The 23,565-nt window shown below is 33.2% G+C and overlaps 1 protein-coding gene across 2 annotated transcripts in view; it reads right to left on the bottom strand.

Annotated features, from left to right (window-relative positions):
* The window catches only part of LOC106874729 (uncharacterized), a 1,612,306-nt gene that overhangs the window by 980,834 nt on the left and 607,907 nt on the right, over positions 1-23,565 (bottom strand). The window lies entirely within an intron of this gene.

The raw sequence follows: 23,565 nt of genomic DNA, 5'->3' as shown, positions 1-23,565 counted from the left end.
TTTCACTTACTGTCCCACTGTCCTGTAGAGCAATTAGAGTATGAAGACTTGAACTTTAAACAATTCTTTCAGTTGCCAATTGGAGATTATTTCTGGTAGGAACAGATTAACTCTATTCAGTTAATAAAAGAGCTCAGTTTGATAATTTGAGGATGCTACCATGTATGAAAGGCACTAGAAGTGAGTCAGAAGGTATAATCACTCAGAAATTGTGACTATAACAACCAGGATGAAGAAGTGGTGGTGAGTGAAATGTGTAATTTTTTTATTTTAGCCAAGTTTCTTCCTCTATGACTGAGCCCATTTGTAATGCTTTCATATGAGTAGTCGAAGGGAAGAGCAAAGAGCGAAAGAAAAAGGAGAGAGAAAAAGAGGGTAAGGTGAAGAGCAAGAGAGAAAGGGAGAGTGCTGTTTATTAAGTCTATAAGATTATGCATGAAGTATTTTGTTGTTGTTGTTGGCACTCCGTTGCTTACGACATCAAGGGTTCCAGTTGATCGGATCAACGGAACAGACTGCTCGTGAAATTAACATGCAAGTGGCTGAGCACTCCACAGACACGTGTACCTTTAACGTAGTTCTCGGGGAGATTCAGCGTGACACAGTGTGACAAGGCTGACCCTTTGAATTACAGGCACAACAGAAACAGGAAGAAAGAGTCAGAGAAAGTTGTGGCGAAAGAGTAGAGCAGGGTTCGCCACCATCCCCTGTCGGAGCCTTGTGGAGCTTTAGGTGTTTTCGCTCAATAAACTCTCACAACGGCCAGTCTGGGAATTGAAACCGCGATCCTATGACAGCGAGTCCGCTGCCCTAACCACTGAGCCATTGTGCCTCCACGCATAAAGTATATAAAGTGCATTAAGTAATCCTTGTATTCCGATTTCCTTCACTTTTCAATGATTAGCAGATGAACAACTATCTTTTGATACAGACACAACACAGGCTACACTTTCAGGTTTTTTGGATAAAGTTTAAAAAAAATAACCCATTAATTCTGTGGAATATTTACATGTTCCTTCCTGCTAGTTCTAATAATATTACATCTCATTTCTATGCTCACATGGGCTGAAGGAACTGTCAAGGCCTAGCTCAGTACTTATTTGGAGACACCAACCTCCTAGCCATGTTGGAGGACCATGTGATGCTCATACCTTCTATTTATGACTGGATGCCCTACTGGGTTCATAATCAGTACTAAATGCACAGATTAAAATACTTAATATTACAGTCTGTTAGTAATGATATATCAATACTTTAAGTTTCTAACTTAAGAATCCAAGATTATCCTCAGTCAAGTAAAAACATAACTTTTATATGCATCTGTGCGTGTGTGCGTGCGTGTGTGCATGTGTGTGTGCATGCATGCATGCATGTGCACTAGATCACTTAAGAGTGCTACTGGTAAAGTAACCCAATGCAATTTGCTGTATGAATCATCAGTGACTAAAATGGCAACCTCACCAAGCTTGCTTGGTGTTGAGTGTGATAGGGACATGTAGGTTGGAAAACCAGACCTCTTAAAGAGCATATTTTAGGGAAGTCAATGGACATCCAATAATATATACTCATGAAATATGTGTGTGTGTGTGTGTGTGTGTGTGTGTGTGTGTGTGTGTGTGTGTGTGTGTGTGTATGGTTAGTGGTATATTCACATTTCATCAAAAGTGGTACTGAGGAAATAAATAACTTCATCTCTACCGCTTTAAATTTAATTAGCAGCAGACCAAAGGAAAGGTAGAGGTGATAGTGAGGTCTACCTAGTGCAGGTGGCAACAAAGCTTTATGCTAAGCTAGATCCTACAATGGAATGCAAGTATCTGGTATGATGTTTTATGGCCTAGACACACACCAAGTTAGTTTGTACCATATTCTTCCATATTGCCAATCTCTTGCATTCTTGTATAAGCTCAGCTGTCTTATCTTTGTCACTGGGCATATCACATGAGAATGAGAGAATGAGTAAGATGTTTACCCAGGTCTTTACAACGTTAAAATTCTTTGCATTTGCTTATCAGCTACCTATTATTTACTTTGCAACTACTATGTCATTGTCAAACTGACATAAACTGTCATTATGTATGTATGTGTGTATGTGTGTGTATGTATGTGTGTACCTATGTATGTATGTATGTGTGTGTATTTATGTATGTATGTGTGTATGTTTGTATGTGCGTACATGTGTGTATGTATGTGTGTATGTATGTTATGAGTGTATGTGTGTGTTTGTATGCATGCATGTGTGTATGTGTGTGTATTTATGTATGTGTGTGCTTATGTGTGTACATGTGTGTGTGTATATGTTTGTATGTACGTGTGTATATATATATGTGTGTGTATGTAATTATGTGTGTGTGTGTATGTCTTCACCTCTGGCAACATAGGTATTTCATTCATCATCCTTAAACAAACCTTATTCAGGGACTTTTTGAGTGGGATGGGCAACCTGTGTGTGTGTGTGTGTATGTGTGTATGTGTGTGTGTGTATGTATGTGTGTACATGTATGTATGTATGTATGTAGGCATGCATGTATGTACGTCATTGTTCAGTTTTATTTCAAAACTTCTTGCTCGTAGAGAAAGAGCTGGTTTCTAACCTAGATCCAAGGCTCCTCCACTGGAATTTCAACATCAACAACAGTATGTATGTATGTATGTATGTATGTATGTATGTTTGTATGCAGGTGAGGACACATAGCCTAGTGATTAGGGTGTTGCACTCACAATTGCGAGATCATAATTTCAATTCTTTGACCAGGTGGTGCATTGTGTTTTTCAGCAAAACTCTTCATTTCATGTTGTTCTGAGATCACTTTGGCACCAGATGTATGGTACACCATTCATGTGTTCAGGCAACGTCAATTTGATGACGAGCTTGAGCTAATGTACAGCACATACATTTGATCAACATAAACATGTCATTTGTGCAGGTTGTTTGACAAGAGGTTGCAGAACCATCTTTTACGGACTATGGGAGTCTACGAGGAAATGATGTATAGAGGTACATGAAAACAGAGAGCTTGCTAAAGTGATTTATACATGTGTCACTTGTGGAGGTTTTTTGAAAAAAACATAAAAAAAAACGTATTTTCTTCTTAACTTTAATATAATATTTCAAAGTATATTCAAGCAACAAATATTTCAAAGGGAAACAATTTCAAATTACCAGTTGAATGATTGAAATATTAACCACCTCTTAATTGAATGAAGTAAAGGCCAGAAATTTTGAGGTGGAGGAAGGCAGAAGATTGCATCAAACTTAGTACATGACTGATATTTTGTTTTATTGACAATGAAAAACTGAAAAGCAAAGTTAACTTCAACAGGATTATAACTCAGAAAGTTAAAAGTTAAAAGAAATATCACATAACATTTTTGTCTAACTCTCTAATGATTCTTCTAATTCATTACTCTTCATAATAATAATAATAATAATGGTTGCAAATTTTGCCACCAGGCCAGCGATTTTGAGGTAGAGGTTTAAGTCAATTACATCGACTCTAGTGCTCAACTCATTTTATCGACCCTGAAAGGATGAAAGGCAAAGTCAACCCCAGCAGAATTTGAACTCAGAATGTAAGGTTGGATGAAATGCTGCTAGGCATTTAACCTGGCATGTTAACGCTTCTGCCAGCTCGCTGCCTTGCTTTTAATAATAATAATAATAATAATGTAATCATGGGTGTTTTGTTCAACATCCTTAAACAAACCTTATTCAGGGACCTTTTGAGTGGGATGGGCTACTCGACCTGAAGAAAATTCTAACTGGGCCCCACCTGTGAGGTCATGCACTGTTTATCTTGATATGAGATCACCATGTCGTGCTCATGTGGTTGTGATGCATGTGCCTGGTGTACCCTTATCAGACGGGTAGTCATGATGGGTATACTGGGCTTCGTATATTTTACCCCAGTGTCACTTTGATGGTATGCACTGCTCTCTCACTCAATAATAATAATGATAATTTTTCTAATTTAGGCACACAACGAGCACTTTTAAAGGGAGAGTTTTGATGACACCATCCACTCCAGTGCTTGACTAGTATTTATTTTTTTTAATTTGAAAGAATGAAGGCAAAGTTTACAACAGGAGGATGTGAATTCATAATGTCGATCCTCGAAGTATTTTAAATCACACTTCAGTGATTCTGCTGATTACCACAATAATAAAAATGATAATGATTTCAATTTTTGGCGTAAGGCCAGCAATTTTGTGGGTGGAGTTAAGTTGATTACATCAACCCCAATACTCAACTGATACTTAATTTTATTGATCCCGAAAGGATGGAAAGAAAAGTCATCTCTGTACAACCTAAACTCAGAACTCAGACGAAATATGTTTGTATTCAGTTGTTTCAGTTATGCCCACCTCACAACCTCTTCTGCCCTACTCACAAGACAGAGCAAAACTACCTGCCCTTCCTGATCAAAAGTAAGACAGCAGGGTGATAACTATTAGCATAATGATGATAATTATGGCAATGGATCAATTTATATTATAATAGTAATAGGAAATTAACAGATATTTTAAGCATACTTTTCAGAAATTCTTGTACTATGGATACTACTACTCACAGGCTGAAGGTAAATAATACAAAGATTGAACAAATACAGTCTACTATACTGCTTCTCATCTTATGAATAAATTATAACTTTAATTGAAATCAATATGCTAAATCTAATTAAGACATAGATCTCAAAATATATATTTATCATACAAAACAGAAAGAAGTAAAATATTTCATTTATTCTAAACATATTGATATTTCTCTTACATGTTTTAGCTGCATATCTAAATTATGATATTCTCACACAAATAGAAGATGATACTAAACTATAGTGGAAAGCAACTGTAAATTGGAAAAAAATATTAACAATATTAAAATAGTGACATCGAGCTACTGATGACAATGTCTGGTTTGTTGATTTGCCTCCTTATCCATTTATGATTTTATGGACAATTAGTTATAAAAAAATATATGATAAAATATTTAAGCACAACTGACTTATCATTAGACAGAGTAGAAATATTTCAAATGTTGAGATCCACATGTCAGAAAAAAAAAAAAAAAAAGTACTGTTAAAAAGTTATGGAATGAGTTAAGTAAATTTGCATTATGAATAATAGGGAATAAATTATCTTGAAATGATACTAAAAAGTAATCTTGTAAATACATATGCAAATTGTGCATCTCCGCTTGGAAGCAGAGCTATATGTGTGACTCTCCTTTATTAATAATGGAAGTTGTTGTTTGGTTCTAAGTCAACCATGATAGAGCAGGTCTATGATCAAAGGCATTCCAGCTATGGCCACCGTGTATGAAACTGTTTGCCTTTGATGTTCTGTGTGTCTTTTTTTTCATCACTCTATCAATTACCGTTACCTAAATTACATGTTTTTGTACAAAATTATTTTGAGCACTTAAATAAAACTTCCATGTTTGTTTGCTTTAATTATATCAGTATGTTTATTTATCTCCTGTGAAAAAATCATTCAGTTTTTGGTATTCAAGATGTTGTCATTCATAATAACAACTATATATATTCTTGTTTTAGAAAACCAGAGTAAACATAGCAAATGCAACTCTTTGAAAATAGAATATTGACTAAATTTCCCCATAGAAAAGGACTTTTTTTCATCAGTGCTTGTATTTCATGCTATTTTCAATGCTGTTTATAACATTATCAAAACATACATCCTGTATTTTACTTTCCTTGTTTGAAAAAAAAAAAAAAAAAACTATTTTGGAGAAATATTTATGCCTATAAGTGATGCTGAAAACTGTTGATTTAATAATAGCTGGTTTTATTTCATTAGAAATTTATCTTTAATTATTTTTATAAGTAAAAAATTCTATATTGCTGATTGCCTAAATATTTCTAATTAAGGCTTCTAATGACAGTACACCTATATTAATACTTCATTTGACATATATATAGAAGAATGTTCTGTGGCAGAAATACATTTAAAATATCTTTTTTAAAGAATGCAGCCAGAGTTATTCCCCTTTATTGAACTTGAATTTAGATTTTTAAACCTCAGTTATAAAAAAACACCGCGTATTCGTATATTATTAACGGAAAATATACCTCACTAGTAATTTTATGAGTTCTTATCAAATTTTAGTTTTTCAGGCAACTAATCATTATTTTTTACGAAATAATCTGAGATGCATGACAAATTATTTCAGTCTTACATACAAGCATTATGAACGTCGAGAGTGGGAAACAACTCAGCTGAAACTGACCAGAACCGATTGTAACTGAAATCATCAACAACCAGACTAACTCACTTTAAAACATCTACAAGCTATCTCATTCTTGTACGTCATTTAAACAGCTGTCAGCACTTTTGAAACCGAAGAGGCTTTGGGTGTCACCCAGACTCGTGGAATGTAGCCATAAAAAATAAAAGTTCTCTGTAAGTATTCATGTATGATGGTAACAAGGTGACTGTCCCATGGGGCCTCTCTGTCTGTCTGTCTGTCTCTCTCTCCCTATACTAAAAGTATTGGGTATACTTAAAATTCTCAGGAAAACAGCATAGGTTATGGACATTTAAGTTTCAGGTTTCCTGTTCACTGATAGTTTCTACTTCATAGAAAATTTTCTTTGGTTTTTTTCCCCCAAGAGAAAAAGGACAATTCACAATTAAAAAAAGAATGAATTATTTAAATGTACTTAATTTTTAACTTGAATTCTTAAAATGTTCTAAGAGAACTATATTACTAGAGCAGTAGAAGAATTTTTTGAGATGATAATAGATTTAATAATAATAATAATAATCTTTTCTACTATAGGCACAAGACCTGGAATTTGTGGGGAGGGGGATAGTCGATTACATCAACCTTGGCACTTGACTGGTACTTAATTTATCAACCCCGAAAGGATGAAAGGCAAAGATAACCTTACCAGAATTCGAACTCAGAACATAAAGATGAATGAAATGCTGTTAATTATTTTGCCCAGTGTGTTAACTATTCTTCCAACTTGCTACCTATAACAATTATAATAATAATAATAATAATAACAACTAGTAGTATCCATGGAAATACCACAGTTATTTTGAAAATTGTATGCTGAAATAGTATATTTTTCTGAAATATTTGAATATTGAGATGTCAAAAACCACATAGGCAGTATTGAAAGGGCAATCAGTCAATCAATCAATCAATCAATCAATCAGTCTGCCTGTCTGTTTGTTTGTCTGTCTACCATATTCTACTTACATTTCTGCTGATGTATGTATCTGTCAACTCTAATAATAAGGATAAACATTGAAACCAAATAACTGAAAAAAAAATAAATAAATAAATAAACAAAAAACTTAAACAATTGCACTGCCCCTACATGGCTTCAGCTTTTGGGTTGCTACACATAAAACAGTAAAAGTAACATTCACAGCTACTTGCTAAGGTTATTTCACTTTGATTTAACTATGGATGCAGGAGTGGGTGTGTAGTAAGTAGCTTGCTTACCAGCCACATGGTTTCGGGTTCAGTCCCACTGCGTGGCACCTTGGGCAGGTGTCTTCTACTATAACCTTGGGCCGACCAAAGTCTTGTGAGTGGATTTGGTAGATGGAAACTGAAAGAAGCCTGTCGTATATATATATATGTATGTATATGTTTGTGTGTTTGTCCCTACCGCCATCGTTTGATAACTGATGTTGGTGTGTTTATGTCCCCGTAACTTAGCGGTTCGGCAAAAGAGATTGATAGAAGAAGTACTAGGCTTACAAATAAAATGTCCTGGGGTCGATTTGTTTGACTAAAGGCGCTGCTCCAGCATGGCCGCAGTCAAATGACTGAAACAAAATAAAAGAATGTGTTGATATCTCCTGCCACCTGTCTTTTTATCTTCTATCTCTCAATGAATCTATCTATCCACATAGATACTGTTAGGAAATTATAAAAATGATAAAAACGTTGTATCATATAATGTTAAGTTAAACAGGTAAACAGCTAGTTTTTCTTGCTGCACTGTAAGGTCAGGGTCAAGTCCATTGTCAAAATGTGAGAAGCTAGGTATTATTAGCCAAACTGTGAAACTCTAACAAAATGGCTAGACCTTAGCAAACCTTTAATAAGCAGAAATAATTGTACCCCCCAGTTTTTTGTGACAGTTTTTTTCTGTGAGACAAAGTTGTTCAATTGGATTCTGGAAGCTATGATTGCCTGTTTAGTTTATGCACTTTGTGCTTTGTGTTAGGCTTTTATGGATTTATTTTATGCTCCAGGAATTCGCCAGAACTTTTGTCAAATTTGAAATAATTTCTGTGTCACATCTGGGTGAGTACAAAAATCTCTTAGGTTATGTTATTGTAATATTTATGTGAATTTTGAACCCTGCATTTGTGGCAGGTTGTGTAGTAATTTTGTTTGCTATTTCCTGTTAAGAAAAATTATGAAAAATTTGTATAAATAGCTAGAGGATGTTTTAATTTAATTTTTCATGTAGCCAATTTTTTGTATTAGATAACTAACTGTAAATTTTGTCTAATGGTTACTCAGCATGCTTGTATGAAGCAGTTTTGTGTGAATTTAAAGTAAACTAGATTTTTTGTTTGACTATTTGATTTTTTAAACTATAATTATTGATGTAGTCTGGCAGCCGTTTTGTGTCATGAACTTTTAAGTTTAAATGGTTGCTTTGACATTAGATTTATCTATATTTAGGTCCAAGGCTCGAAATCCAAAATTCGAAAACCAAATTTGTGAAGCCCGATTTTATGAATCCAAATTTTCAGAATCCATATATTTTGAAAGCCAAATTTGTGAGGCTAATTTTGGGTGAAACCAAATTTGTGAATCCAGAGTTACAAATCCAAGTTTGTGAAATCAAGTTGGTGATGCCGGGTTTCTGAGTCTGAATTTCTGAACTATATATATTTTACCTTTATAAATATTTTTATTGCATGTTTAGTGTAGCATTAATTCATTTTTGTTCGTATATATTTATTTTGTATGTAGGCCATTTGTGTATGCTGCCCCTTAATAATGTTTTAAAAAAAAACTTCATGGTCATATTTACTCTGGTTGATTCTGTGGAAGTGGACAGCAGCCTTTTGTCAGAGGTCTCACAGGGTCACTTTCTACAAATTATAAGATTTAGTACTTGGATTTTAAGTATCGTGGAAGTTAGTCAACATCCAAGCACCAATCTCAAAATCCTTGCTGTCTCCAGTAGAGCAGTTTTGGGAGCATGCTCTTCCCCACTGTCAATACCAGTTTCTCTGACATATTTCTTAAACTTTGTTGTTAGTGCTCCAAATGCCCCTTGGGATAACAGTTACTCTCCTCATTGCCCACATTCTTGCAATTTCATCTTTTAGTAATTTGTGTTTTTCCTTTTTTACCAGACCTTTGTCACCTACATGCGCATCCCTAGCTATAACAATATCTATGATTTTAGTTTCCTTTTTCCAAATCCAACAATATCAATTAGGGAATCACATTGGATTGTAAAATCTTACAGGATCGTATATTCCTTGTTCTCAGTGATACCCACTGGTACATGTTCATATCATTTCCGTGTTCTCCATGGGCCATACATTTCCCACAATCTCCAGCGAACAAACTTAGCCAGCTTATCATGCCTCCTGTTGTAGTGCTTTTGGACCAGTTTGTTACACTCACTCACAACATGGCAGAATTGTTAACACACTAGACAAAATGCTTAGTGGCATTTCATCTGTCTTTACATTCTGAGTTCAAATTCCACTGAAGTTGACTTTGCCTTTCATCCTTTCAGGGGTCAATAAAATAAGCACCAGTTGAACACTAGAGTTGATGCTATCAACTTACCTCCTCCCTCAAACTTGCTGGCCTTGCGCCAACTTTTGAAATCATTATTATTGTTCATTATTTACAATAACAACAAACAAGATGTTGTAGGGGCATTTGGAGCACTAACAACAAAGTTTAAGAAATATGTCAGAGGAACTGGTATTGACTTGAGGGAAAAGCATGCTCCCAAAACTGCTCTACTGGAGACAGCAAGGATTTTGAGATTGGTGCTTGGATGTTGACTAACTTCCATGATACTTAAAATCCAAGTACTAAGTCTTATAATTTGTGGAAAGTGACCCTGTGAGACCTCTGACAAAAGGCTGCTGTCCACTTTCACAGAATCAACCAGAGTAAATATGACCAAGAGCTCTGAGAAGTAAAATGTAATAATAATAAATGGTTTCAAATTTTGCTACAAGGGCAGAAATTTTGAGGGAGGGGATGAGTCAATTACATTGACCCCAGTGTTCAACTGGTACTTATTTTATCAACCCCGAAAGGATGAAAGGTAAAGCCGACCTCAGCAGAATTTGAACTTAGAATGTAGCGACAGGCAAAATACCTCTAAGCATTTCGTCCAGCATGCTAATGGTTCAGCCAGCTTGCCACCTTAAATAATAATAATAATAATAATAATAAATGCTATGATGCAGCACCACAGTGTTATCATGTGCAAGTTTTGTCAGTTGCTTTAACATAACCAGTTGAGCATGTCCCTTAGTGGCTGATGATATGTGTATCCCTGATTGCACGAAGGGGCAGTGAAGGAGCATCATAGCTATGTGTTGGGAGGAACTCTTTGGGGTTTCAATAATTCATCTCTGGAAACATGTGTTTTGTTCATCATCTTTAAAGAACTCTTATCCAGGGACCTTTTGAGTGGGATGGTATACTCAACCTGAAGAAAATTCTAATGGAACCCCACATGCAAGATTTATACACTGCTTATCTTGGTATGAGATCATCATGTTGAACACATATGGTTGTGATGCATGTGCCTGGTATACTGTTATCAGACAGGTAGTCACAGTGAATATATTGAGCTTCATATAGTTGTTCCCAGTGTCACTTTGATGGCATGCACTGCTCTCTTACTCAATAATGATAATGGTTTCTACCTTGGACAGAAGGCCTGAAACTTGGGGAAGAGGGATTAGTAAATACCATCAACTCTAATATTTATTTGTTACTTTTTTTTATTGACTTGAAAAGGTAAAAGGCAAACTTTTTCTTGCCAGGATTTGAGCACAGGAAATTTTATCTGACAATCTCACTGAAGTGTCTCCTGTATATCACTCTCAGCAGATAATAATGTATATTCAAAACAAATACTGAAACTATCCAAATATAAAAGATCTGGAATTGTTAACAACCAGAAGATAGGGATTGAAACCCAAAACAATTCCCATAGGTGTCTTAGGAATGATTTTAAAAAAATACAGATAAATACATAGCAAAAATTTTAAGATTTATGTATGTACAAAATATACAGAAAGCAACACAACTATACACTACCACATAAATAATACATAGTGTATTTTCAGTACAATAAAAGAAGAATACACTGCATGTATTAAAAAGAATTCACCCGATTTGTAATTGTAGGACTGCACTTGGTTGTACAGTGAAAGAAGTAGAAGTGGGTGGAGAAGAATATTTTTATTAAGTGATAAGTAATCCATTTTGGAGATGTAAAGTTGTTGTATATATTAAGCATATGGTATAGCCAGGTGGAGGCGCAATGGCCCAGTGGTTAGGGCAGTGGATTCGCTGTCATAGGATAGTGGTTTCAATTCCCAGACCAGGCGTTGTGAGTGTTTATTGAGCGAAAACACCTAAAAGCTCCACGAGGCTCCACCTGGGGATTGTGGGGAACCCTGCTGTACTCTTTCACTACAACTTTCTCTCACTCTTACTTCCTGTTTCTGTTGTGCCTGTAATTCAAAGGGTCAGCCTTGTCACACTGTGTCACGCTGAATATCCCTGAGAACTACGTTAAGGGTACACGTGTCTGTGGAGTGCTCAGCCACTTGCACATTAATTTCGCGAGCAGGCTGTTCTGTTGATCGGATCAACTGGAACCCTTGACATCGTAAGCGACAGAGTGCCAACAACAACATGGTATAGCCAGTAAATTTGTAGTGTGGTGTTGGTATAGTTAGTTAATGTTTCAGGTATTTGGAGTTTTTTGAAAAATCTTTACATTACTAAATTGGTGTTCGAAGAATTCAATATACTAAAGTGCATTTATGTACTTAAACATATATTCTTGCTGTAGAAGAGTGAGACATTCAGAAGTTATATGAAAGTATAAATAAAAGGGATCAAGAAAAACAGAGGAAGTTTAATCGCTTAGCGGAAAACAGTGGAAGTTGTACTCCTAAATATTGATTTTCAATTACATATGTTTTGGATACAACTCTCGACTACTGCACCAAAACAGGAAAAATAAGTTATTCTCAATATGTTTCAGGTTGTTTTACCTAATTGTAAAGATAACAATATAAAGTTTTGAAAGCCCTCTAGTAATTTAGTATCAATATAATATACAACAATAAATATATCTTCATTAAACATTGTGCTTGTGGACAATTTCAAGAGACAACTGGTCTTATTGTTATAAGCTGTTCAGAATGAGCCAACTGAAGCACAATAAAGAAATTGTATTGTTATTCAAGTAGATCTTTGATCATGTTCAGATTCCCACAATTAGTTACATCCCTTTACATCCTTAGTTCAAATCCCACTAAAAATTAACTTTGGTTTTCTTCATTCTGCAATTAATAAATGAAATACCTGTATGTATGAGAATCTACTCAACTAACAATAAGTCCTATCACACAAATTTGTGTCTCGTACCTATGTGAGAAACCATTATTATTCAAGAAGGTGTAGCAACTACCAGAGATGGAGCTAGACATAGATTCTGATTTGACAGTGAACAAAGTACTGCAATATGTAACCAGGTTATGTGGAAAGACTCTCTCTCTCTCTCTCTGTCTCTCTGTGTGCATGCATGCACATTCAGAAATGCATACAGTCATCACAAAGAAAGTTCTGTATCCCAATGGCCCAGTTCTCACAGCAGAATCAATAAAAGCTAAGTTGCAATGTGTGTGAAAGCAGCAAAGAAGCAACAGCATTACTGTGCTCAAGCAACAGAGAAAGGCAAATCATTCTAAATAACTATGTGGCTATGTTAATGGTAGAGTGTGCTTCATTGAAGTAGAGCATCAACAACCTAGTTTTAAGTAATTAAAAAAAAGACAAAAGAAGATTGTGTCTCTTAGATAAGTTAATGTAAGATTTAGAATAAAAAAGTATATATATACTGTATTCTAGATATGTTCATCTAATGTTAGCATGAAGAAATGGACAATAAACAATGATAATGAGAATAAAGAAGAAAAGCATATTAATATAGTAAAACTAAATAAATAGCTGTCCTAACTCTTAAGCCAAGGTTTATGGTAAACATACGAATTTGTACTTATCTTACAAAACATCGATGTAAAGATCTCAAAAAGTGCAATATACAGACTAATAAATTTACACAACACAAATAATAATAGTAGCACTAATTGAAACAATAATACTAAGTGACTCTAAAGCTGAACAGAACTGAGCTGAGAAGCAATGGAATTACATCAAACTGAAGCAATCAAATTAATGTCATTGTGTCAGGTGAGGAATTTATTCTGCTTGTAATTTGTACAAATGATATGTATAACTATGTCTGAAAGTATATTGTACTCAGTTAGTAGATAGGCAAGTAGAAACAATATACAGCAATACACTCTCTTTAAATGTTACTAGTTGTCCATTTTCAGAGCATTTGTTAAAAGTTAAAGCAATGATACTGTATTTAATAAATATGCAGCTAGTAGAGGCAACAGAAAAATTGAGCAAGTGATGTACAGTAAGGTACTTAACTCATGCAGTCTCAATTAACTTATGTGGAAACAAAGGATTTGGTTAGGTCTACTCACCAAAATAGTGAAAACATTAAGTAATTAATGGGTGCTTCAGTTTCTTGCATGTAGAAGTTGCATATGGAAAGGGCAACAGGAAGCATTCAGATTCTGACCAGAGTCTTCAAACATTTTAGTCTATAGGATTATTTAGAACTATCTTAATTGTATTTGAGCCCGTGTGGATAAATCAAAATGCCATTGAGGACAAAGGTACTCAAAACGAAATAGTGAACAGACTTGAACACTCTGAACTGAAAAGAAGCATGCAATTTTCATCATGAAATATTATTAATCAAAGAATATGAAAAGGAAGTTAAGGAATATTTCTACTCTAGGTACAAGGCCTTGAAAATTTTAAGTGAAGGGAGATAGTCGATTACATTGACCCCAGTGTTTCACTGGTACTTAATTTATCGACCCTGAAAGGATGAAAGACAAAATTGACCTTGGTGGAATTGGAACTCAGAATGTAGCAGCAGACGAAATACTGCTAAGAATTTTGCCTGGCATGCTAAAGATTCTGCCAGCTCCCCACCTTTGGGAGGAAGAGGAAGTTAAGGAAGCTGTAATAATCACTAAGAAAGTGGAATATGAAACATATACAACTTTAAATACTCCAGGTGTTGTTATTAAGATATTTGGTGACCCAGCTTGTATTATAACATACACTCCTTTGAGAAGGTTCTGTAAGGAAAGTTTTTTTTTCTTTTGCAAGGACTAATATATTGATACAATTATCAAAGCTACAAAGGCTATACATAAGAGTAAATCTTACATATCAATTATAGTTGACATGTAAGATTTATTCTCACATCAATGATAGTTGAATGAATACAGTTTTTGTTCTGTGCCAAGATCTAAAATCAAAAGCAAGTTGAGCAGCTGACAAATGTGGTGAAATCTATTTAATTTGGTGATATAGAAAAACTCTTAGTCAAGTTCCAAGCTTTGTAGTCTTGAAAGTGATTATGACATTAAATCTAAATGAATAGTCTAATCTGTTATGTTAGTTATTGAAGGAGAGGAGGAAGTTATCAAACCAGGGACATAGTCTTAATGAATGCAACAGATCAACCTCTGTTAAATAGACTCAAGGACCAAGTGGTAGTCTTAAACCAGATGAAAGATCAAAGTTAGCAGCTAAGAACAGAAATGATCCCTTCAATAGGCTTCCACATAGGTTATGTCAAGCAAATTTCATTTGGAATTGGTTGACCCAAAATTACGATAGAAGACATTTACTGATGGCGTAACAAAGTAGTATCAAACTTGAAACTATAAATAGTTATGGAGTAAGCTTCTTAACCACAAAGCCATAGGTTGTTTCAACCTCCATAGGTTGTTGCTACTCTTATCACATAAGTAAATGTTGAGAACAGAGTAGAGGTGGCACAGATGACAGTGGTTGTTGTCATTAAGTACGGCAAAGCTAATAGAAGCGGAACATCATTAGTGGAAGTGTTGGAGCAAAAGTGGTAGAAGCAACACTGATGATGATATAATGACAATGATTGTCAACATCATTTACAAAACAAATATTTCTTCTAAGTTATTCATGTATTGTGCATAGCAATATTTTTCCAGCCTCATTATATGATGTTGAAGAGAAACTTGACAGTTTTAAAAATAGAATTCATGCTTTTCAATAAATTTGGGGAAGAATTTAACACTAATGTCAATGTCTATGAGGGCTTGCTCTTCATTTTTATTCCTTGAATTTATGTAATACAAGTTCTGCAATGAATGCCTATGGAAACTTTTGTTTCACAATGACATTATTCACTATGCATAGTAGTGTAAATGTGGGCTTATTCTAAAAAGTTTAGAGGTTAAAATGACTACGACTAAGATATTAGTTAGATTACAGCAGCATATATGTTTTTTTTCTCTTTTTTTCTTTTTTTTTTCTTTTGCTGTATATAAGGGAGAAACCAATACCATGTTGATATTGCTGGATGTATGTACATAAATTTCTAGGCTTTAATAAACAGACAAGTATAATTGTGATCATGTATAACTGTAAAATAACGTTGGAAATTACTTTGTTGATTTATTGACAATAGTAGATAAGTCCTACCAATATGATAATTAACAATGGAGCTGTGATAGGGGAGAGCAGAATATCTAGAAGGAGATGAATGAAAAGTGTCTTGAGAACTACAACTTTTGACATTAGCATTAAATTCTTCAAATTTACTGAAAATCGTGAATTCTATTTTTAAAGCTTTTAAGGTTCTCCTCAACAGCAGAATCAAGCTAAGGGATTCTCCTTCAGAGAGAAAAACTATTATTATAAAGCATGAGTAAGAAATAACAGTGTATGATAGACAATGAATGAAAATGTCAAACATTAACTGAGATAAAGTGTTATATGCCATTGGATATACTACTCAAAACTTCCAAGAAAGATAAAGAGTACACGAGTTGAAAGAGCGACTCAATCTCAAAAATATTGTCAAATAATGTACAGGGAAGATGTATTTGTGCTTGAGATATTATATATACAAATGGATCAGGAATGTCATATGAAAGATTATTGTCAATTGTTTATGGAAGCTTCCTTTGGTGCAAGTAGACAAAAAGCATCTATAAGTAGTTCTGCCAACATTTGAGCTTTGCAAAAGAGTTTGAAGAGAATTGAGATTTCAGAATGCATTAATCACATGTAATCAAGAAAAATATTCATCAGCGGTGGAAACAATGATAGAGCTGTAAGTTCATATTTCTAAATATTATTTTCAATTATAGATGTACAAAGTGATGTGAAGTAGTATATTTGTTGAGACTGAATATACTATTAAAAAATAGGAAAACTAAGAAGTTTATTTCATAACATTGTTCTGATATAAATTCAGAGTATGAAATATACACAGGATAATAACAATAAGTATCTTCAATTATAATTCAAACCATGTCATAAAAGGCTTCTCAAATACTTAGGAAAATAAAATAGTAACACTTTCTCACAAATTTACTTATCTCAGACCATGCATTGAAACTGATGTAATTACATCTGTTTAGAACCACACAAAAACTGCTAATTCCTTTCCATTTATATTTTAAGGTATTAAAATTTTTGTCACGCAACTGCAGCTTGGTTACTGACACAGTTTCTAAGTAACTGTTAGAAATGTAGTCACTGATCATTTCTTATAAGATTTAAAGCTTTTTCTTCTACCTTGCTGAACTTACAGACATTTAGATTGTTTGTTCACAGGTTGAGTGACCTTGAGACATCACATATTATTTGGTCAACATTAGGTACTTTTAGATTGCGTATCATCATCGTCGTCATGGTCGTTGTCATCATCATCATCCTCATTATCATTTAATGTCAATTGTCTATGCTGGTATGGGTTGGACAGTTTGACCAGAGTTGGCAAGCTGGAAAGCTGCACCAAGCTCCAGTCTGATTTGGCATGGTTTCTATGGCTGGATGCCCTTCTTAACACCAACCACCTTACAGAATATGCTAGCTGCTTTTACATGGCACCACACAAACACTTTTACAGGACACCAACACAAGTGCTTTTTACATGGAATTGGCACAGGACTCTTGCAGACCAATCCTCTTCACCAGCGGGAGTGACCTTAACACTTCTGCTGTGGAGTACGGGTCTTCTTGAGTACAGCAAGCACCAGGTATCTCGGTCCTTTGTCTTAGAAAGTTTGCATATATCATAGTGAACATTACACTTTTTCTTCTCTTCCTTTCCTTTGTTTTTTTTTCTCATTTTGAAGGTTAGTTTTCAATTTATGCATACCTCATTTAAGGAAATTTAGCAAATAAGAAATTCACACACTCACACATGTAGAAATACATACATATGTGTGGGTGTGTGTGTGTGTACACACACATATATATTGGTAAATAAGTTGATAGTGGAGAACACCAACCATAGGGTATGGTTGGCTGAGGGTAATGGTATATACAGTGCTCTTCTCATATGTATCTTTTGAAGTATAATTGATTACATGGAATTCTAAACAGTGATTTATGTTATGAGTAATAAACCACACTAAACAAATATAAATATATAAATGTATATATATATGTGTGTATATATATATATACATAAATAGAGGAAGAGAGAGAAAGAGAGAGAGAGAGAGACACATATATTCAATATACAAACACACACATAATATACAGATACATATCTAGTATATATACACGTGTGTGTGTGTATTCATATATATATAAATATATACCCACACATGTACAAATGTGAAATGGAGGTTATTTCAAAGCAAGTTTAAAGAAAACAGTGGAACATTAAGAAACTTTTTTATCTCACTACTCATGTATGGCAATCAATTGAAAATATCACAGTATATAACAATTCTCTTTATATTTATCATTGACAATAATTTTTCTAGGAAAGTCAATATGTTTAACATATCTGAAACTACATTGAATAACAGATTTCTTTTCCTGAGCCCAAAGGTGCTTTATCTTCTATCAGTTCTTCACTATTTATAGGACCTGATATTTGTTAATAAAGATTGCTATTCTCATATAGCTGATATAATGAATGTATATGATTCTGTGAAATATTACCTCACATAAAAGTATCAATTTCATATCAAAATATGAAAAACCCTCTAACATGTCAGAAGGCTGGTTATCTGAGTATGATTTTAGAAGAAAAATGTTACCTTTATATAATAACTTCATCCTTCAGTTTATGATTTTTCTCTACTGCTTTCATTAAAAATTTCATATACCTGTTCTACCTGCACCAGTATCAGAAACATGCTTAAAAGAAAAGTAAAGTTGTAAAGACAGTATGTTGTCATAAACTCTAATCTTTCAGCATACAACATATTAATATTTAAAGTTATGATTTAAACTGATGCCCAGTAGGAAAATTCCATTCATCAAAAAGTATGAAGTCAGATATGTTAGCATAGATGTGTGAATTATTTGATTTATACTGGACTACATCTGATGTGAATATAATAATGCTAAGTTTTTCTTCAGAATTTTTTGCAAAGACTGGAAAATGTAAAATTTATATTAGACTCCAAAATATGTACACTGGTTATAAATACATGAGAGAAATCATTCTAGAGAAGATAAATTAACATTTTATTTTGTGTTTCAGTTATATTTTATTTTCAATATTAATTCTCATATATTTTCTCCTATTTTATATTGATTTTACAAGTGTTTAATATATGTATGTATGAATGTATGTATGTATGTATGTATGTATGTATGTATGTATGTATGTATGTATGTATGTATGTATGTATGTATGTATGTATGTATGAATGAATGTATATGTGTATATATATATTGCACTTTTTTGCTATCAGTTACATTCTAATTATAAACATGAAAAAAGAATATTTTTATAGCATGCAGAGATGGTTTAACTGGTGAATCATTGATCAATCATGTATGGTTTCTCAAATCTTTTAGAAAAAGAGATCTAAATATGTAGCTATGAGTTGATTGAAAATTGCTATGTTTTATGAATATTCACTCATTATTTTTAAAGGGAAATCAGATACTGTGAAGAAGAAGAGTTATGCAATATTCAAAGTGAGGATATCTTCTGTCTCATAATCAGTTAATCATTTATTTTTTATGTATGTCTCATTTCACAATGAAAGTGATAATATAGACTTGTTAGAATCTATTTTATAGTAAGTATCTCAAATATGCATAGAAACTATATAGAATATTTCAAATCTGATTATTTTAATAGATGAAATGATATTTTTAAATGTGTATCATAAGAATAGAAATGGTAAAGCTAGATAGATACCTAGACATCAGCTACTAAAATATATAAAATTACAATGTATAAAATTTGTAGTCATATAAATTTCATAAAATGCTAATCTGATAAATTAGGAAAATGTAGGTGAGAAGTACATCCTATTTTCAATGAAGCCAACTAAATGGTCTCAGCAATAATTAATAAACAAACAAATAAATGAATATGAAGTTCAGCAAAACTACAAAATTAATTATAATTATTACCATGAAGAAAATAGTGAAATATATCTAGTTGCTCTTTTGGGTAAAGAGGCTGTAGAGAAATCATGATGACACAGTTGTAGTCAATTACACAAGACATCATATATAGGAAGAAAATATATCTTCATACTGTTTCGAAACAAATGTCTGACAATATCAGATAACCTATCATGGCAACCAGGAATATAAAATATAGTCAAAACTGCATTGTGAAATATTTCAAACCTGATCAGTTGCTAACCCTATCATACCTTGCATATAAACATTATTCATGCAGCAGTGATGATCTCTATTACACCTTGACTCCAATCAACATTGTTTAGCTACTTGCCCACAGACACTCTGTAGTACTGAATTTTCCCACTGCTTCTTCTGCTGTTATCTGATGTTGATAATTCTACACCACTCCTACTGAAACTTAATATATTTCTCTTTAATCTTCTTGACCCTTTTATTGCATTTCAAGTTGTAACACCTGACTAAAAACTCCATACTAACATATTCCTTTTATTGAGTTTACCCCATAAACATTAAACCTTGAACTTCAAACTCTACAAGCCAACAGAAGAGACTCTGTGAAGTTGCTTTTCTTGTATAACTGTTAAATCTAGCTCACTATCTTAAAAATTGAAGGGCCATGTAGTTTTAGTTATACAATAAAGATAGGAAGAATGCAGCTGGAATACCTTTAATCATAAGTCTGTGAATCAAAGCTGATCTGACACTTCTCTAAGCTTTCTTATCTAGTTTTGATAGCCTACAGTGGTTACAAAAACTACTCTTCTACTTTAATTTAACTGAAATAAAGCCTAACTAAAGACTAAAAACTACTAACTGATTGTAGTTTTCATGCAGTAGTTTTGAAGATTTTAGGTTATTTTATATATTTTATGAAAACGTGTTTAATTTTTAGTGTGTGTATTATACTGGATCCACATTTTGACTTAATCTAAATGAGGTGGTTTTTAATTTGATACATTTGCAAGAGGAGTTCAGTTTTCTTGAATAAATATAACTTTCTGTGATAAGTGATTAAATATCTAATTTTGTTATCATGACTAATTACTTGATGAAGCAGTCACAGATTGTTTAAGCCATTGTCCTCTTAGCAATGATTAATCTATTGTAGTTCTATTTTTAGATGTTTCATAAAAGATTCAACAAGTTGTTAACACATTTTGAGACTAAAGATAGTCAAATCTAACACTTAGTAGCCATTTACAAAATTTAACATACCAAATATAATTTAGATATTGGCCATTCATTTCAGTATTGATCATGTGCAAACGAACCAAATCAGACTCTGAAATGAAAAATGCTAGAGATTTTGTTGAATGTCAATAACTTTGGTTGCTGTGGGGAGTGGAAAAGCTGACATTTTGGGCTATAGTCTTTTAACATAGTGTAATCTTCAAATGAAGTCCAGCAAATGTGAAAAAGAAGTGAAAGTTTGTTAAAAACAGGATGTGGATGATAAGGTAATCACAATGAATGAGAAATGTAGGAAAAGTGAATGAGGTTTGAGAGGTAATGGGAAGGGAGCCAAGCAGTTAATGCTAAGGGGAAATAGTGCAGTTTGAGTTAGGGAAAAAGATGGTTAGTTACTGAGACACAGCTGTGAGGATTACACAGAAAATAGTAAGAAAAACAAGAACATAGTGCATTGAGAAATAAACAAGCAACAGAGTGAAGTGAGTGGAAAAATTAAAGAATGTAGAGGTGACTGTTTTTCAGCTAGAAAATAAGCTGTTGTTCTCTAAGTTGGAAAGTTGCTTTTAAACCATGGCATTGATGAACTCCATTTCAAAGATGAAGCACGAAAACAGTGGCTAAGAGAATTTGATTGGGGGTCATAGTTTACTGAGAACATCATTGTTGATGTTACAATATCACAAATATGGAAATATTACACGTATGGAAACTGGTGTAACCTATATAAAAAGCATAAGGAAGCATGGTGATGAAGGCATTCAGTGTAGTATATTATATTAGCAAAGGTGCAACCAAAATGCTGAAAGCTCACATAGTGGACTTGGGGCTACATAATTTGTGGTGTTGTGAATGAAGAGACAAATGTTATACTTGTCTTTCTCTGTACAGTATTGAGAAGGATCAGAAAACTGTTGTTACTTGTTATTTTCTTTTAAATTACAGAGTTTGATTTCAAGCTAAACAGCAATATGGCAATAATAAGCTAATTAATTATTCAGTTGCCGATATGCTAGTTTCAAGAAATGAAGCAGATAGTAAAATAAAAACAAACAGAAATAAAAGAACAAACTTTCATTACTAACAAGAAATTTCCAGAGATCTAATTATAGTTTAAGAAATGTTGTTGATAATTCATACTGATGAAATTCAATTAAACGAAAATTTTATTTATTTATTGTTTAAATTATAGTTTTGATTTTATTTCTTCTTCTACCTCCACTTCAATTTATTTATTCATTTATACTTTGCTAATGATACTTCGCAACAATGTGGAACTAGTGGAGTCTTGGAAAGGTCTAGACACAGCACTTAGGAAAAAGCTTTTCTATTAGTTATGTTGTTGAAATCTAATGGCTTATAAAATGCAAAATTGTGTCTGTAGGCACCAATGAAATAGAAGCTTTTATAAGTAGGAAAGAGTTTTGGAAAATGTAAGTGAAAAATATATTGATAGTTCTCAGTGAAAATAAAAATGATATAAAAAAAAATCATTGCACGTGAGAAGAAAATTATCATGATTCCTGACATGAAATCAGTTTTATTTTTAGTGTAAACAAATATCATTTACCAATAGAGTGAAAGTGAAATAGTGTTAACTTAAAGATTACTATCATGAAGTCAGGATTTTTTTTAATAAAAAAATTTCTTCGTTGCTTAAGGAAGTAGTCAATAGAAGGAAAATAAGACTCTGAAGTGACTTTTGTATCACTAAGTTTCTATACTCTTGCTTTATATATAGAGAGATAGAAATACGAAAGATTGAAAGGAAATGGAAGTTTATGTAAAAACATCCAGAATGTTAGAGGTGAAAATTTGGGATTATTACGAAACATATTGCAATGACAGGTAAAACTGCACATTAAATGAGGTACCCAAGTGACATTAACAGATTTAATATGAAAATTATATTAAAAACAGCTGTTAGATGAAAAAATAAACATGAATGATTGAAGTGGAGATCGTTATCTAAATAAAGTTGAAGAAATCTAAAAATATTAAAAAATTGAAAACTTTTATGTGTGCTTGTGTGTGTGTGTGTGTACGTGCTTACAGAAAATCTCAGAACTATACAGTGCTGGGTATGAAAGATTGGCCAAAATATCTGGTCCTGAAATAAGTTTGTATGCAGTGAGAAAAAGGAATTTTTATTGATTTCAGTAGTATTTGCTATTGAAAGAAAAAAAAATAGGGAGTAAATATCCAATTCTCTTTACCAGGATAGTAAATAATTATTTTATAATAAGTGTAAATATGTGAAAAAGTCTTCATCAAGGGCTGTAAAGCATTATATTTTGAATAGTTTCAGAGCAGTCATTTGTAAACCTGTTATCCTTGGTGACTACCAGTAAACAAATCCTTTACAATACAATATGAATATATGAAATAATTGTCAAAGGAAATTAGGGGCTATAAGACTTTATATTTAGGATAGTTTCAGGACATTTAAGTTCTTCAACAAAAATACCAAAACGACTTCAGCATAGGCATTTGTAAGCATGCTTGTTATCAGATATCACTCAAAGATGATACATTACAGAAGCTGCAGAATAAAATACTTGTAAATGTATCACAATTTGGTATACTTAGTACAGTAAGATATA

This window comes from Octopus bimaculoides, chromosome 3 (assembly GCF_046866305.1).
Source record: "Octopus bimaculoides isolate indiv1 chromosome 3, ASM4686630v1, whole genome shotgun sequence".
Taxonomy (NCBI): domain Eukaryota; kingdom Metazoa; phylum Mollusca; class Cephalopoda; order Octopoda; family Octopodidae; genus Octopus; species Octopus bimaculoides.
Note: the sequence above shows the minus strand (reverse complement) of the source record. Positions and strands in the feature narration are given on the sequence as shown.